The sequence below is a fragment of the Camelus ferus genome, chromosome 2, assembly GCF_009834535.1.
Source record: "Camelus ferus isolate YT-003-E chromosome 2, BCGSAC_Cfer_1.0, whole genome shotgun sequence".
NCBI classification, from domain to species: Eukaryota; Metazoa; Chordata; class Mammalia; order Artiodactyla; family Camelidae; genus Camelus; species Camelus ferus.
Window position 1 is genome coordinate 108,737,338 of NC_045697.1, and position 18,244 is coordinate 108,755,581.

Here is an 18,244-nt window from a genome sequence, read left to right on the forward strand (position 1 = left end):
TGTATTTTTTTTTTATTGTGGTAAAAGAAAAAAATAACATTTACAATTTTAACCATTTTTAGTTGTACAATTCAGTGGTGTTAAGTACATTCTCAGTATTGTGCAACCATCACTAGTATCCATTTCAAGAACTTTTTCATCATCCCAAGCAGAAATTCCATCTCCATTAACAATAACTCTTCATCACCCCTCCCCAGTCATTTCTATTCTACTTTTTGTTTCTATGAATTTGCTTAGTCTAGGTACCTCTTGTAAGTGGAATCATATGATATTCGTCCTTTTGTGTCTGGCTTATTTCACATAGCAAAATGTTTTCAAAATTCAGGCATGCCATAGCATGTATCAGAATTTCAACCCTTTTTAAGGCTGAATAATATTTCTTTGTCTGGATATATGGCATTTTGTTGATCCACTCATCTATTGATGGGCATGTGGGTTGTTTCCACCTTTTGGCTATTGTGAATAAAGCTGCTATGAACATTGTGTACAAAGTCTGCATCCTCTCTCAAGACTGTAAATCTTGTCCTGTTTATACAACTACCCTCTGTTGGTTCCAATAGCACTCCTTTCCTTTCCTTGGCCCTTAGGCTTAGGGTGGTGGTGGCTCATTCTAGGGGTTCTGCACCCTGTGGGCTTCCTACACCCTACACATGCTTTTATAATTCTTCTCTTTATTAATCTTTCTTCAAATTTTCCAGTTTGGGGATGTCATCTATTCCCTGTCAGGTTTCTAACTTGCACTAAACTTTTGCTATAAACTGTCTCTACTTTAATCCTGAAACAACTGGATACCTCTCAAAGAATTAGGCCAGTTGGCCGCTACGCTACCCCTAGATACTGACAAGCACCTGGACATTTAAAATAATACAGATGCCCAGGCTCCATTCCACTTCAACTGATTCAAAAAATTTAGTGCGATGACCTGGAAAATTTTCCTTTTAAAGCATCTCCCAGCGATTCTAACGCTATTGGTCCAAAGTCTAACACGAACCCCTGGCAACTGAGACTCTTGTTTGCATCTCTGAACCAATGTAGTTCTAGGTCTGCTTTAAGAACTTAGGCCAACGTTTTTGAACTAAAATAGCCAAAGTATATTGAAATGAAGATATTTGAAAATTAATCACTTTTCATTCACATGTACTTTCTAAATTAACTTTGTTTAATATTGGGTATCTTCCAAAGGATCAGCTTTTAGAAAGGAAGAGCAGAGAAGGATTTTCATACCCAGAAATTGTCTTCTAAGCTGCCAACATCTTGCCCATTTTTCTCTAGGCACTGTCTCATTTGTGCCCTAATCTTTTTATGCTCAAGATTCTGTAGCAGCAGTAAAAGGCTAAGATTGAGAAGCTACTAGCATGCAATCTTCAGACTTCGAAAAGTCGCTTAATTCACAGGACTTCTTGTAGCATATTTTCTGAGGTATACAAATCCAGCTCTCCTTACATGCAATCCTGTTAAAAGCCACACCAGCCAGCTACGACTGTGTTATAGTCCCTCGTCCCTCCTGGCAAACAATGGCGGCAAAGATAAATGGTGCTCAGAGAGAAGTAGGGGCTGAAAGGCAAGATAAGAAAACAGCCCTTATCTACCTCAATATTTTCCCAAAGTCAACTGTGAATTCATAATACATAAGTTATCATAGTATTTTTTGATTATTACCTTGTTTTTATTCTCAACCCTTTGATGTGGTAGTTTCTGGCAATTCATTTGACTTCCCTTATTTTCAATTTCTTCATCTACAAAAGAGAAAATATATTTTGCTTACTAAAAAGCATCTAAAAAGAAAACTACCATATGATATCACTTATATATGGAATCGGAAAGAAAGACACAAATGAGCTTATTTACAAAACAGAAACAGACTCACATAGAAAACGAACTTACGTTACAGGATTGAAGGGAGATGATGGGAAGGGATAAATTGGAGTTTGAGATTTGCAGATATTAATTAATGTATATAAACTAGATAAATAACAAGTTTATGCTGTATAGCACAGGGAACTATATTCAATATCTTGTAGTAACCTATAATGAAAAAGACTATGAAAACAAATATATGTATGTATATGTACGACTGATACATTATGTTGTAAACCAGAAATTGATGCAATGTTATAAACTGACTATATATCAATTAAATAAATGAATAAATTAATAAAAATAAAAAGTATCTAAGATCTCAGCAAATTAAAAATTCTTTTTAGTCCATGAGTTTCATATTACAAATGAGGAAATGCGGTGCAGAGGAGTTTAAATGACGACTCTACATTCAAACCTCTCTAACAGTGGGATTAAGCTTCAAATCCAGGCCTTCTCATTCTTTTTTTTTTTTAATGTCCATATTTCATTTTATTTTATTTTATTTTTGCTGGTTATTTGTGAATATACTATTATTATGTCCTTTTATTAAATTGAAGTATAGTCAGTTATAATGTGTCAATTTCTGGCATACAGCACAATGTCTCAGTCATGCATGTATATATACATATATTCATTTTCATATTCTTTTCCATTAAAGGTCATTACAAGATATTGAACATAGTTCCCTGTGCTATACAGAATAAATTTGTTTTTTAATCTATTTTTATATACAGTGGTTCACATTTGCAAATATCAAATACTCAAATTTATCCCTTCCCACTCTCTTTCCCCCCGTAAAGATAAGATTGTTTACTATGTCTGCGAGTCTGTTTCTGTTTTGTACATGAGTTCACAGTGTCCTCTTTTTTCTTTTTTTCTTTTTTTTTTTTAAGATTCCACATATGAATGATATCATATGCTATTTTTCTTTCTCTTTTTGGCTTACTTCACTTAGAATGACATTCTCCAGGTCCATTCATGTTGCTGCAAATGGCATTATTTTATTCTTTCTATGGCTGAGTAGTACTCCATTGTATAAATATACCACAGCTTCTTAATCAGTCATCTGTCGATGGACATTTAGGTTGTTTCCATGTCTTGGCTATTGTAAATAGTGCTGCTATGAATACTGGGGGTGCATTTATCTTTTTGAATTAAGGTTGTCTCTGGATATATACCTAGGAGTGGGATTGCTGGATCATATAGTAAGTCTATTTTTAGTTTTTTGAGGAATCTCCATACTGTTTTCCATAAAAGCTGCACCAAATTACATTCCCATCAACAGTGTAGGAGGGTTCCCTTTTCTCCACACCCTCTCAGCATTTATCATTTGTGGACTTTTGAACGATGGGCATTCTGACTGGTATGAGGTGATACCTCATTGGTTTTGATTTGCATTTCTTTGATAATTAGTGATACTGAGCATTTTTTCATGTGCCTATTGGCCATTTGTATGTCTTCCTTGGAGAATTGCTTGTTTAGATCTTCTGCCCATTTTTGGATTGGGTTGGGTTTTTTTTTTTTTTTGTTACTAAGTTGTATGAGCTGTTTATATCATTTTATTTTTTATAATGAGTAGATATTACATTTACAATAAACACTTTCTATTTTGAAAAATGGCTTTGGAAATAGAGTGGTATTTGAACTTTACGTGGATTGAAATAGTGTACAAGGATCTCTACATGAGGGCCTTCCCATTTTGATCACTGCCTGAGCCTTCCACTTGGTCCTACCAATATAACCACTTTTTGCTTGCTTTGTATTGCTTATTAACATATGAAAGTAGATTTCTGCTCTACCATTTTTTTCTGTGTGTGTCTCAAAGCCAAATGCCCTGATTTCTTTTGCCAAAGTTAATACAGGATAGCGTCTTTCTCTCTCTCTCTCTCTCTTTTTTTTTTTTTTTTTTTTTTTTTTTTTTTTTTGGTGGAAGAAGGTAATTGTGTTTATTTATCTATTTAATGGAGGAACTGGGGATTAAACCCAGGACTTTGGGCATGCTAGGCATGCACTCTACCCCTGAGCTATACCCTACCCCCTTAAATCTTTTTTTTGCCCAAATTAATCTCTTTTTTTTTAACATTTTTTTATTGATTTGTAATCATCTTACAATGTTTTGTCAAATTCCAGTGTACAGCACAGTTTTTCAGTTACACATGAACATATATATATTCGTTGTCACATTTTTTTCTCTGTGATCTACCATAAGATCTTGTATATATTTCCCTGTGCTATACAGTATAATCTTGTTTATCTAGTCTACAATTTTGAAATCCCAGTCTATCTCTTCCTACCCCCTGCCCCCTTGTCAACCACAAGTTTATATTCTATGTCTGTTGAGTCTATTTCTGTTTTGTATTTATGCTTCATTTGTGGGGTTTTTTTTTCAGATTCCACATATGAGCAATCTCATGTGGTATTTTTCTTTCTCTTTCTGGCTTACTTCACTTAGAATGACGTTCTCCAGGGGCATCCATGTTGCTGCAAATGGCGCTATGTTGTCGTGTTTTATGGCTGAGTAGTATTCCATTGTATAAATATACCACATCTTCTTTATCCAGTCATCTGCTGATGGACATTTAGGCTGTTTCCATGTCTTGGCTATTGTAAATAATGCTACTATGAACATTGGGGTGCAGATGCAAATTAATCTCTTTTAAAGAGTATAATCCAGAGACGGGACAGAGGAAATGTGTAAGCATGATGTGATGTGGTGAAAGCTGTCTTCTGGGTAGCTTTTGGCAAAATTAAGTGCCTTTTTAAATTCAGGAACTAGATGTTAAGCCCTCCCAGTTCTTAGCTTAGTAGATGGGATCAAGTGAAGCCAGTCAGAGGTTAAGAGGAATTTGATTAGCCATAAAACAAAACAAAAACAAAAAGAAAGAGAAAGCCAGCAAGTAAGAATGGGTGCTGAGTCGAGTCCTTGCCTTGAGTGCTCTCGCTCCCCGGGGAGCCTGAGCCGGAGCGTGGTGGCCGTGGTGAGCAGTCGGCCCTGAGGCTTTCAAAGGTGCAATATCTCCAACCAAATGAGCCGGATGGGAGCTAAGTACAAGGGAAGTGGTAAAAACTACAAGGGGGTCCCTGTCTGGTTGATGGTGGCGTTCAGTTCAGGTCGGCCACCAGCAAGGACTCGCCATTCCGTACAGCACAGGCAGCTCTGAGGCCAGATGTCAAAGTTCCGCGGGGCTGAAAAGGGTCCCTGCTGAGGGCTGATGAGTTTTTCCAAGCTTATTTGCAAACCCTTTTCCCCCTTCATCTTTAAGATAAGAAGTTGAATCACTAAGTTTCCTTCCTGCTCCATAACTCAAAAAATGAAACAAAACAAAATAGAAAACCCAATAACCTTCATTTTCTAAGCATCTTTCTAGATTCTGTTGGAGGCTGCCCTGTAGATGACTCAGTCGCTTTCCTAATGCTGCAACTGTGAACTGTTGGCAAATTGAGATTTTTAACGTTTATTTCAATGTGATAACATTTAGGAATATCTTATTTGTCTTTTGAAGAACTTAATCCTAAAACACTATCATAATCACTATAGCAAGTTGCTCTTTGAACCAGAAGTGGTTAAAAACCAGATAACCATTTTCAGTGTGTAACATACAACTTCTGTTTACATCAAAATCAAAAATAGGTTTCCCCTGGGGGAAAAAAAACCCTCTCTTTCTCATCAGGCGGTGGTTTAAGAAAGTATACTATAGATTTTCCCAAAACAAAAACCATACTTTCACTTCTGCCATGTGCAGCCTTTGACCAGCACTGAGACGTCATTACATTTGAAATAATTTTCAAACATGCCACACCTGGGCATTGAGTTAACTGTCGGAGTCACGGGCACCGTCGGAACTCAGAAGCCAGTTTTTGGCAGTAGGGAACAGACAAAATAAAGCACACAGGCTCAGGACAGCTTCCTGGAAGCCAGGTATTAACTTTCCCTGCAGTGTCATTGTCAGGTTCACTTCCTCAGTGTTTGGGGCTAATTGGACAGTGCCATGAGTCCCATGTGGCAACCACACCTCCACATTGCAATGACTACCCAAAACGAGAAACAAATGCTCCTTACCCTTCTCAGTAAATTCAGCTCCTTTTGTCTTTCTTTGTCTTTTAGACTATAGCAGTGAGTAAGTGGCGAGGAGAGATGAATGAGTCTGGCTGACAGGTTACAGGGGGAGGAAGTGACTGTTCTCGTGGCCAGAACCTGCCCGCTCCGTGGTCAGGAGGATGTAAGGGACCCGCCTCCTTTTGTCCTGGACCTGCAGGTCTCAGGGTGTGATGCCTGGTTTACTGTGTTGTATCAGGACGGGGGTCTTATTGGGAGCACAGGGTAAGATCGCATCCTGGTGGGTGGAGAGCGGAATTTTCCTGGCAGGGAGTGTGTCGGAGAGGGGTCGGTAGGTGGGTGGGTGACGGGTCATTCCCAGGAAAGGAGGCTGGTCCTCGGGAAGGAGCTAGAAGTGGGAGGGCAGGGCAGGCAGACAGGACGGGCAACCCCTTCTCCTCATGGCCTCCCCGTGTTCTTAGGCCAGGGTCATAATTCTGCAACCCCATCCCTCTGGAGCGGGGAGTGAGACGGTCTCCACTGTGGAGACAGCCTGGAAGCAAGGTGGCGAGGCTCCCCCTGGAGAGCTAGTGGACGTTGGAACACGCTGTTACTCTCTGCAGCTTTTGTATGGACTTGCTTTAATGATTTTAGCTCAGTCATGGCTGTGGCCGTGAAGATTTAAAGGTAGCATTGTGGGTCTTCTCCTGAATCAAGGGGGAGCTTGTGTGTTATGAGGGGGCACTCCAGACTCAAGTGGGATGGTCCCAAAGGGATGCTGAGCGTGGAAGCACAGATGGCATCTGGCCACCAGCCCCGGTGGTACTTTTTCCTCTGCTGTCAACCTTGGAGGCAGTTTACATCGGACTGTTGAGCCAGTCTTTGAGGGTTTATGTCTCCATCTGTCACTTACTGGTTGTTTACCTTGGGGACGTTAGCCTCTGTGGGCCTGCATTTCATTGTCTGCGAAAGGGGATGTGACAGGTTGGTTGTAAGGATTACGTGAGTTTATTGGGTAGCATGTAAGTGCTACATCAGCGTTATCTTCACTTTAAGATTAAGGATACTGGTGGATTTCCTGGTCACAGGAACCTGGGTATCACTGGTGAAATGGGTCAGCAGCTGCTGAAGGAAAGGCCAAGCAGAAAAGGATAGAAAGACAATGGGAGACGAGGACTATGTGGTCGCCACATGACAATGAATGGGAAATGGTTAAAAAGGACACCCTGCATGGCCACCTCCAGGAGAAATCGTCTCAGTGCCCCCGTTTCCTCCCAGCGGGAAAAGGGCAGGAGTGAGACTTCAGCTGGGACTTAGGATCCTTGATGGCAACGGAAGGAGCTGATTCAAATATATCACTGCCACCTCCCTCTTCCATGAGATGAAAACTTCCTAGATTTTACAGCACAGTTGTAAGCACAGACTCCGAGGATATTTGGTGCAGCCGCTCCCAGAGGAGCTGATGAAAACTGTTAGTCATAAGGAGAGTCTGTTTGGCTCTTGTAAGGTCTGCTCGTCCCCCACTGGCTTAGTTTTTTGGCTGCTGGAACAAATGATCACAAATTGAGGGGCATAAAACAACAGGAATGTATTCTCTCCCAGTTTTGGAGGGTGAAGGAGTTGGTTCTTTCTGGAGGCAACAGTTAAGATTCGGGAGGAGCTTAGGTGATCCCCTCTGAGCCTCCAAGTGCCAGTGGGAGTTTCTGCAGGGCTGGACGGTGACAGCTGGGGCGCCTCTGGCGAGGTTGGGGTCGGCGCAGAGCAGCACCCGGGCAAACCCTGGAAAGAGGGCCTTGCCTAAAAAACCGTATCCACATCTATTTGCACTGCCCTTTCCACACCAAACTGCTCAGCCTCCATCAGAGAATTGCCCCATCTCCTCCGGGCACAGCTGGCCCCGGAGAGGAAGGACAGAGAGAGAGAACAGGTCTCCTGTGCGTAATCATAGCCGGTGCTCCTGGAAGGCTGGCCCCGGCTCCGACCATGAAGGATGATGGCCCATTACTAGATGCACCGAGAAGGACACTCCAAGCCACTTTATTTTCAAAGGGGCCAAAGCAAACCAACGGCCCTTGCTTTTCATCTGGCGGGGTGTTTGCTTCATGCGGTGGCTCTTAGCAACGGCCTCGTCCCTCCTGATTAGCGCTGCCATTAGCGAAATGATTCCTCCGCACCGTGAGTCACCGCGGAGCCCCACGACTGTCACCATTCCAGATGGTGAGAACATCAGCGACCGAAATGGCCCTCCCTGTCAGTGTTTGTTCTCGGAACCACAGGGGACAGACACCAGCTTGTAGCCTGGAGAGATGTACAAGGTGGAGCTGCGAGGGAACGACCCTGATTGCACCAGCCACGTGTGGAAGTCGGTCGTTTGCTTTCCTTCAGATTCACAACAGACCACAGAGGCCAGAGAGCACCACTGACTGCGAGAAGCGGAAGAACAAAAAAAAAGGCTCATGCGACCCTGCAAAATGCAAGAAACAAGAAACAGGTGCTCAGATGGTCTCAGGGATGTGCTGTCGACAGGAAGGCTCTGTGTGGACTTCTTCCTACTGTCACCTCCGTAGACTTGCAGGCCTCAGAGGAAAAGAAAGGCATCCAATCCATGCATATTTCCATGTGCCGACAAAAAAAAAAAAAAAAAAAAAAAAGCCATCTGCAGTTGCTCATGGAGACAGCAAAAAGCCCAACATCTTGGCAGTTTGAATTTTCAGGGAAAGACAGGCTAAGTTAAAGAAAAAATAAAGTCCATTTTTAGAGTTTGTGCAAATGACTTCAAGAAGCTGTTTGAGTTAAGCAGGTCACCCCACCCCCTACCTGAATATCTGGTTTCTTTGGAGAGCCATCAGGCCGGCCTAAGCACAGCTGAATTTATTTTAACAATTTTTCCGGCTTACATTGTACAACATAATACCGGGCGAAGCCGCATCATCATGATGGCTGAGTGAAGCGCTCCTTTCACAACTGGTTGTTTTAAGTTAATAGCAGAGCAACTGAGCAACTGCTAAAAAGATGATGCATTGGCTTAATTCCATGTTGTTCCCGAGCTCAGCATCTGAGTTAATATGCACACGGAGATGTTGGCAGACGTCTCCTTTTGATAATAATATTCATTTTTATGAATGGCTCGTTTATTTGCTATATGTTCCTCTTTAGCCCTGCCCTCGTTTCTCCCCTTGGTACGGAGTCTGGCTCCCAGGATGCAAAGGTAACTGAGGAAGGCTAGATCTGCATTTTAATGGAGACAGTGAGCAGGCAGCTGCTGACGACAGCTCCCCGCAGCAGTGAAAAATGACTGCGAGGAAAAAAAAAATTACGAAAACGAATCAGTGGTAGAAATTGCTTTCAGAAGTGCTAGTCAGCTGGTTATTTCCTGAGTCTACACCCTGTGTATCTTTGTAGGTGTGTTTGTTTCAAATCCAGGCAGTGACTCATCATTACAGAGAACCTCTCCCAGCCACTCACCTCCTGCAGGAGGAAACTTTATACGCACAAGACGTTTTCTCTTTTTCATCTAGTCACCTGAAGACTAAGAGGAGCACCCTTACTTGGGCAAAAAAAAAAAAAAAAAAAAAAGTACAACCCTCAAAGGAAAATGCACTTTACTTTCATCCTGAAGGTGATTGGAGCCTGGTTGGGAGGGGCTTGCAGTGGCTCCAGCTTTTCTTGCAATTGCATGTGTGTTTACAGCAGGGCCCCCAAGGATCTGATCATTTCTGTGGAGCTGTACTGGTATGTTCTCAGCCCACCAGACTATCTGCTTTCCCCCAATTTCTGAATGTTTACTGGGAAGGAGGAGACGAGGCTGCCCTCCGTTACCCTCTGGAGCATGGATTCCTCTTTGGTCCTCCCTCCTGCACAGCCCCCCTGCAGAACAAAGATGCAGATGGGAAAACAGAGAAAGGGATCACTAAGGAGCTCTTTGGGGTCACAAGCCACAGCCAGGGAGAGAGCCAAGACTCCTCAAAACATACAAGAGGCGGTAGAGCCCAGTGTAGAACTTCACTGCAGAGTCAGACTGCCCTGCCTGGGATCCGGGGTCTCCTGCTTAGCAGCCATGTGACCCTCAGTCTCCGGGAAATGAACACGATTCTAGTACCTCTTTCAGGAGGTTGCAGAAAGGCCTAAATGAGTCCGTGCAGGTACATTACTTAGAATGTATGTTACCTGGCATAAAGTGAGTTCCAGCCACTGTTGGTATTTCAGCTCCTGGACGAAGTAGTCCCTGATTCAAATGCCCTCAAATGCCCGATGGTACCCATCACCCTGGGTCAGCAATAAGAAGACCTCATCAGGGGAAATTAAACCTATCCCCCTCTGCCTCTCAGATTCTTAATGAAGGGAGCTGGTCCTGAAGGTAATTGCTCCTGGGCGCTGAGGGAGACATGCTTGAGTTTTCCTCCAGGTGGAAAACTGAAAAGACCTCCTCCTCCAAGACTCAAAACTGGTCATGCCTCTCTTGTGTCCCTATCTCATCGCAGCTTGGGGGCTCACTTGGCACTGCAGGGGTGGCTGCTAAAAATGCCCGGTATGTCAAAGCAGACCCTTTGGTCGGAGCACTCACACTCTGAAGCAGGAGTGTGAAGAACTGGATGATGGGACAGGCAGCCTCTGCCCTGGCCTCCTCAGGGCTAAGCGGAGATGGAGCGCGGGTATTCAGAGCAGAGGAGGGTCAGTGCAAACGGCTCAGCCCTGGAACCCTGTTGTCTGTTTTCAGACCTCTTTGCTCAGGGTAACAGGGTTCTCTCTTATTCCTTTTCTATTCCTTCCTCTTCCTCCTCCTCCTTCTTATTTAGAATTGATTTGCAATCTGTTTCAGAGGAAGACTCAGCATAGTGAGGTGGGTAAGAGCTTACAGTGGATTTCGCAGTGCAGTCCTGATATTCCCTGCTTGAAAAAGAGCAGGCGTGATCATTCAAACTGCTGATTCCTGGGCCAAACCCTCTCTGGGGTGATGACCCAGAATTTTGAATTTTTATGAAGCTGCTCAGATACTATGAGCACATTTAGGGTGAGAACTGTTTAGGGTGCACAGTTTAGGGTGAGAACTATTGACTTGGGGTTTTAACCCAGCATCTTTATTTTGCAGATGGGGAAACTGAGGTCCAGGGAAGTGACTTTCCCAAAGTCACCCCGCTAGTTAGTGGTAGATGCAGAGGAAATGCAGGAGTGTCCTCACTGCAGAGAGGGCTCTGGGCTCTCTGGATCTGAAACCTTCCCAGACAAGCAAATACTGACTTCCATTTCCTCTTCAAATGGCATATAGTCCTGGGCACAGTGGTGTGGGACTTATCGCCTTATTTGACAACAGGCACAAATTCTGTGTTCCCAAAGAAAACTCGAACCCAGTATATGCTCAATGAAAGGAAATTCATTTTAATGACGATCTCACTTAGAGTGTTTATGGATTCTGCATGTTTCATTCAGTAATTTAATGCTATTTTACCTTGAGTGTTGCTAGTGAATTGATGAAGTGGTTTTTTTAAAGATAGGAAAAAAAAAAGACCATACATAGAACAACTTTCAAGCCTTTTAAATTCGGCAAGAATTACTAACAATAACACGAAACTAGGTAAAGTGGCAAAGCGTAGATAATGACAGAGTTGGGAAAAGCCAGTGGTCAAGAGAGAAGGTGTGGAGAACTTAGCTGCAGCCCAGATATTGTATCTTACCTCGAAGTCGTGATGTCTCAGAGACTGCTGTTACAGAGTCTGTCACCAAACTGCAAGTAATTCAAGGCCAGAGGCTGGGACTCTTGTCTTCTTTATACTGTCCCACAATACTAAGCTCAGCCTCAGGTAAACCCTCAAAACACGTGTTTCGGAGGGGATCAGTGTCACAGAGAAGAGAGACATGGTTTGGCAGATGGCTGCAATGAGTCCAAGGAAGCACGGATGTAGTAGGACAAATGCAGAAAGTGTGGGTGATAGAATTTAAATCTGGGGCATGTGAGAGGCTACCCATCCAGCTCTACATTGAAACCATCTCAGATGGACCGATGGCTCTCTGTTCTCATTTCATTCATTCATGTTTATCTGTTCACTGATTCATTCCGTGATTCCAAAAAGATTTGTTGCTTTCTAATGGTAATGGGAATAATGACTGCCAATTATGGAGTGCCTACAGTGTGCCATTCCCGCCGACACAGCCCAGGAGCTGGAGCCCAGAGAAGCTGGGTGATTAGCCCTAGGTCACACAGCTGGGATTGGAATCCAAGCCTGCTCCGTGCCAGCTGTCCTTTGAGTCACCAGAATGCTGCGTGAAAGTGAGCCCTTATTCAGGCAGGTGCCTCCTAGCCTGTTCCATCACTTCCTCCCCGGAATGTGGTTCTGTCCCATCTCTGCCACCCACTCGCTGTGTGATGTTGGCCACATCTCTTCATTTCCAGGAGTCAAATGTCTTCATAAGACAAACATGGGCACTGACCAGGTGATGACTGAACTTCCTTGTTGCCCTGAAATTCTACACATCTGTTACTGGATACTCGCTCCTCTCAGCTGGGGGATCATTGATGAAACTTCACAGATCTCTCATGACCTCGACTGGCTCATTGAGGCTGTTGCTTCCTGTGACAGAATCAGCCATTGCCCACCTGATACATATTCTTAGTAGAAGAATCCTTGACTTTCTTCAAGGTAGCAATGCACCCGTCTACAAGGCTACGTTTCTGGCTTTACTTAAGGCAAGATGAACCTCTTGTCTAAGTTTTGGCCAGTGTGATGGAAGTGGATCAGGCTTTCAGGGGAGTCCATTTCGCCTTTCCCCTTCTTCCTTCCTGCTGCCAGAAAGACAGCTTTGATGACTGGCGCTCCAGCAGCCATCTGGGGCCAGAGGCGACTTTGAGGATAGAATCCACGCCCCAAGGATGGAGGCTCCGAAAGATGGAGAGAGCATGGGCTCAGGTGACCATGGACTCATGATACCAGCCCCAAACTTCCTCCCCCCAGATTTCTTGTAGGTGAGAGAAAAATAAACCCTTACAAATTTAAGTCTCTGTTCTTTTGGCTTTTTTACTATATGCAGGCAAACTAATTTTCATTGATACACCTACAAACTCTTCATTCCTTCTTTCTTTCTCCAGTTATATTTCCCTTAAGTTGTAGTGTTAAGTTTGCTATGTCCTGCTGGACAAACTGATGACCTGCTGGTACCTGTGAATCAATATGCACAACGCTGGATTCCTCATCATCTCTGAAAAACCATTTCTCCTGTGTTCCCCTTTGTGATAAACAGCAGTGCCAGTATTTCTATCACCAGTGTCAAAAGCCTGGCATTATCCTTCATTCCTCTTAATCAGTTATCAAATCCTATAGTTTTTCCATGTGTTGAGCTAATGTTTGAAGGGTATATTATCTCAAGAGATGATTGGTGTTGGGGTATGAAGGTAAGCCAAACAGATGTTTATCTGTTCTCGTGATGCTTACAATCAAGGGCAGGCATTTATCTTTTCTCACGAAGCTTATAATCAAGACAGGCATTAGTTGAATAATCACATGAACAAGCAAGTGCTGCCAAAAAAAAAAAAAGATACTGAGAACACACAGTGGGGGCCTGGGTAGGCTTGGATGGAGCTGAAATTTGGAGGATGAATGGGACCTGATGGGGCAAAGAGCAGGTGTCGGGTGGCCAGGGCAGAGTTCAGGCAGAGGAAACAGCAGATGAGAAAGCCGGGGGAAGGAAGGGCAAAGGAGAGTCCCTGAGTTGAAGGAAGGCTGTTGACGGAAGCACTGAGCCTGGAGGGATCCAAGAGGCAAAGGCAGGCTGCAGGTGTGTGGAGGACTTTGAGCTTCGTTCCAAGATCAACGGGAAGACGTCTGAAGGGTTTTAAGCAGCCAAGAGAAGGTGGGCAGTGACCTGAGCCTATTTGTGGTGTCCTTCCTCATTCTCTTCTCTTTTCTTAATCCCCTCTGCTCCTACATTCGTTCCCATTTCCTGAAACTCACTCTCCACGAACTGAGCATCATTTGTCCAAGTCCCAGGGCTGATCCTTTTGCCCCTGTTCTCCCAAGTCTCTGCATGAGCTCCTCGTTTTCCTGCTAAATGAAATCTAACTTCCCAGGCCAGAGTTCAAGGCCATTTTCTTGAATGACCATCTGTTAAAACCTTTCGTCCTTCAAGACTCTGCTCCAAGTCGATTCTCTCCCTGAGGTGCTGCCTGCTCTCCTCAACGCCAAGCCATCCTTGCTCTTGTGTCTCTGAGCCCTGTATCTGTTCCCTGCCAGTCACTTGTCCCTCTCTGCATTTGGGCACGAGACTTTTCTGCCAAAACAGCTTGATGGGAGGATACTGGCTTGCTCGCTGCCCCCGACAGGCCCCATGGTGCCCCACTTAGAGCAAGGGGCTCAGTAAATGTCAACAGAAGGAACAGATGAATGGAAGTCAAATAAGTGGGCAAACAGCATCAAGGGTCACCTTTTGCAAAATTTCTCCCTAGTCATAAAAATGGCAAGTCTACACAGTGTCCCTGGTGGATGCAAGCTGATTTTGGAAACCTAGATTCAGGTCCCAGCTCCACCACATGCTACCTGTGTGACCTCATCTCTGTGTGCCTCAGTTTCCTCATCTGTAAAATGGGGGTGATAACATACCTACTTGGGGAGTTAAGTGAGTTAACTCACAGGGACACTTAGGAAAGTGCCTATTACAGAGGAAGTACTCAATAAAAGTCTTCGTCATCGCCCTGTCACTCTGACTTAGAATGACTCTCAACATGTGAGCATGCCTTCTGTGACCCAGTGAACTACAAAACGGCGCCTGGGGCCAGGGCCCTGGGCAGCACGATTGCCTCCAAAGCTGTTCATCCAGGGAGCCTCTCAGCAGCTCTGCAGCTTAACAAAGTGAACCTGGCAGGTCTTTCAGCTTGTTCCATAGACTTCCAGTTTGTGCTGTTTCAGCCTCTGGACTGTGAGCACCTTAAGGGCAGAGACCACACTAGCTTCAGCCAGCACTGTACAATCCTTAACACACTCCAGGCTCTTACGGTTGGGAGCATTCATGTGGATCAACTCGTGTGGTTTTCCCCCAAATCTCAGGAAGCACAGAGAGGTTAAGTGACCTGCCCAGAGGCACACAGCCAGCATTTCAACCCAGGCAGTCCAGTGCCCGGGGCTCCGGGCTTCACCACGCTCCCTCATCTCCCCTCCGCATCTCTAATGCCTGACACATAATAGGCACTCAGTACATGTTTGCTGAATGGATGGATCTCAGTGGCATCTTCGGGGGAGCCTTCTAGTACTTTCTCTATCCAGGATTTCTGACTGGCTTCCTCTCCCACTGACCCTTCTAAGCTCTCCAGTAGCCACTGCTAAGGGCCCCTGCTCTGTTCAGGAAACACTTGTCTCCCCGCCTCTCCCCGGGTGGGGGGCGCTGCTTTAGGAAGTCACCTGGTAAAAGCCCTGATCCAAGGTCCACCCCCAGCCCTCTTCTCACTTCCTCTTTCTTAGAAAGAGATAAGAGGAGACTCCTAAGAATATGAATTGCTTTACTAGGCTCGTGAAATTAAGAATGATTTGGGCGGGGTGGGGTAGGGGGGTGGGCAGGGAGGAGGATTTCAACCAGACTGTATTTTCAATAACTTTTTACTCTTATCAAAGTTGTGTGTATTCATTGTAGAAACTTAGGCAGCTACCAAAGCACACAACAAAGAGAATTTTAAATGGAGAATATTTTTGCTCTTTATTCAAAATCTTCTTTAATGTTAAATGATCCCTCGAGCAAGAAAATGAAAAGAACCCAAGTGATTAGATACGATGCATCACGGGGCAAGAAGATCTTGCCCATTCTGCCTTATTCTTGTTTAGCATCTCAGAGACTTGACAACCACCTTAATAACCCCTCCGCTCCTGTCCTGAACGGTGGCTTCCTCCACAAGCTATACGCAGAGTTCCAAAAACTACCCTGCTTCTCCCATAGTCTCTGAAGAGACAGGGGCAAACTGTCTGGGTTACAGGAGTGCGTGTAGAAAAATCTAGGTACTCCACACTATACAGCAAGTCTTTGAGGGCCTCTTACCTTTTTTTTCAGTATCCTTTCTCCTACCCACAAAAATGGTCCTGGTCACAAACACCTAAATATATTCAGTCAGTTTTGCAACTAAGATTCAAAAGATATATATGCTGTAAGAATATTAGACCTAAAATTCAGACTCTTCTAGGTTTGGGGTCTTAATATTTCTGCTTTGGAAAGCTTACCCATTCTATTATTTTTTTAAACTTCTGTTACAAAAGTTATGGATATTTACGGCAGAATATTTGGGAAATATTTAAAATGCACAGAAGGCTGGCAAACCATCCGTAAATCCACCATCCAGAGGACCAGGCCAGTTCTGGAGCTCTGACTCCTTGAATGCGGGTAAGTGAGTGGAAGAGGAATGAGAAACACATCTAATGGAGAGTAACTGTGTCCTTGGCTGGTCCCAAATGCCCTGCTTCCAGTCATAGCACTCTGATTCCCCTTGGAAACTGCTTCCCACTGCATCCTCTTCTCCACAACCAACCAACCAACTAATCAATTACCCATCAACACAACCAATCAACCAGTACCTATAGCACGTGTGTGCACACATGCGCACACTTTCACCTGCGGCCGTAGAAAGAGATGTCCATCCCAGTCAGTCCCAATCCCCATTTGTCACAAGGTTAGACATAAAACCCGGGGAGTCAGATTTGTTCTGGGGGATTTTTGTAAATTTGAGGCAAGGGAAGAGATTCCCTTCTGCTCTGATGGTTAAGATAGAAAGATGAGCTCCCTGGAGCTACCAGCTGCCATTGTTACAGCCCCATGGAGAAAGGTGGTCCCAGAATGAAGGAAAGACAGAAAACTGAAGAAGCCTTGTGTCTGAGTCCCTGTGGCTCCAGCTACATCCAGTACTGGCTGTCTTCCTGCCATTCCCAATTTGGGTCCACGAGTTCATAATCGGTTACAGATGACTGATTATCTACTATTTGGGATACAGAGATGCCTAAGACTTTTTCATCCCTATCCTCAAGGTGCTCACAACCAATCTTATGTACTGAGAGTATTCATAAATGTCTGTGTCTGACCCACCCACAGCCTCTTCTGGGCTGTGGCTCATGCCTCATGCTTCATGAAGTGGGTGAAACCAGTTCTACTACCTGCCCAAAATGACCAGACCAGGGATGTACGTCTAAGCCAAAGACAATCATAGAAGCACTGGACCCAGGGATGTCATATGTTCCTTAGGACACTTGATGTGAGTTTCCCTAACATATTTTCTCTGTGTTGCTTAGGGCTACATCAATTTCAGCAGATCATATTTTCCAGAGATGCCTGCAACACATCTCTTATCTCACTTGTCTTCTCACAATGTGACCTTGACACTGCTCCCGTTGTACAGCCTCTCCACCTTGAACTCTGTGACTGTCTCAAAAAACAGAGTAAGGCAGAAGTGATGGGATATAGTGTCTGCATCCAGCTTACAAAAATACCATGTACTTCCCCTTTGTTCTCTTGGGACACTTGCTCTTGGAACCCAGCTTCCAGGCTGTGTGGGAGCCTAAGAAGTCTATGGAGAGCCCCACATTGGGAACCAAGGCCCCTGGCCCTTGGACCTGTCTGGGCTCCAATACAACAGCCGGTACCAACTTGCCAGCCGTGTGAGCAACCACGTGACAGTGGAGCCTCAGCCTCAGCTGATGCCACATGGAACAGAGATAAGCCATTCTCACTAAATATTACCCAAATTGAAAACTTAGGAACAAAATTAATGAATGCTGCTGTTTTAAGCTACTATGTTTTGAGGTGGTTTGCTAGGTACAATAGATGGCCAAAGCACCGATTCAACCAGGTTTTCTCTCTTGGAAAGTAAAATGCATCCACAGATGGGCCCCTTGAACCCTCAACAATGCTCTGCTTCCTGTTCCACACAAGCCTTCTGTACAGGCTGGCATGACTGTGCCTGGGACAGAGGTGATATTTCAGGCTATTTAAATTTAAATATTTAAATTCTTTCAGATTCTAGCACTGGCGCCTGTTCTTGAGGGTATCTGGGCATCTCTCTATCGCAGCCCTTCAAGAACACCACTGCCATCCTGTTGACTTCAGCTCCAGCAAGTGGGAATTTAATTTTTCCCCCTGGGTAACCAAACCTTTACCAGTACTCAGGTCCAGAAACCAGGTTTTTTTTTTTTTTTTCTTTTTCACCCCTCTTCTAAGCCCTGGCATTTTTTCTCAGCATGATACACCATTTCTACTGGCTCTGGGGTCCCGCCCTCACTGCAATCCTGCAGCTTCTGTTACTTCTTATCTCAGGGGGTGTCCACCTTCAGGCCTCCTTGACAATGACTGACATCTTCTAAACCGTTTTCCTATTGCTTGTTAATGGGAGGC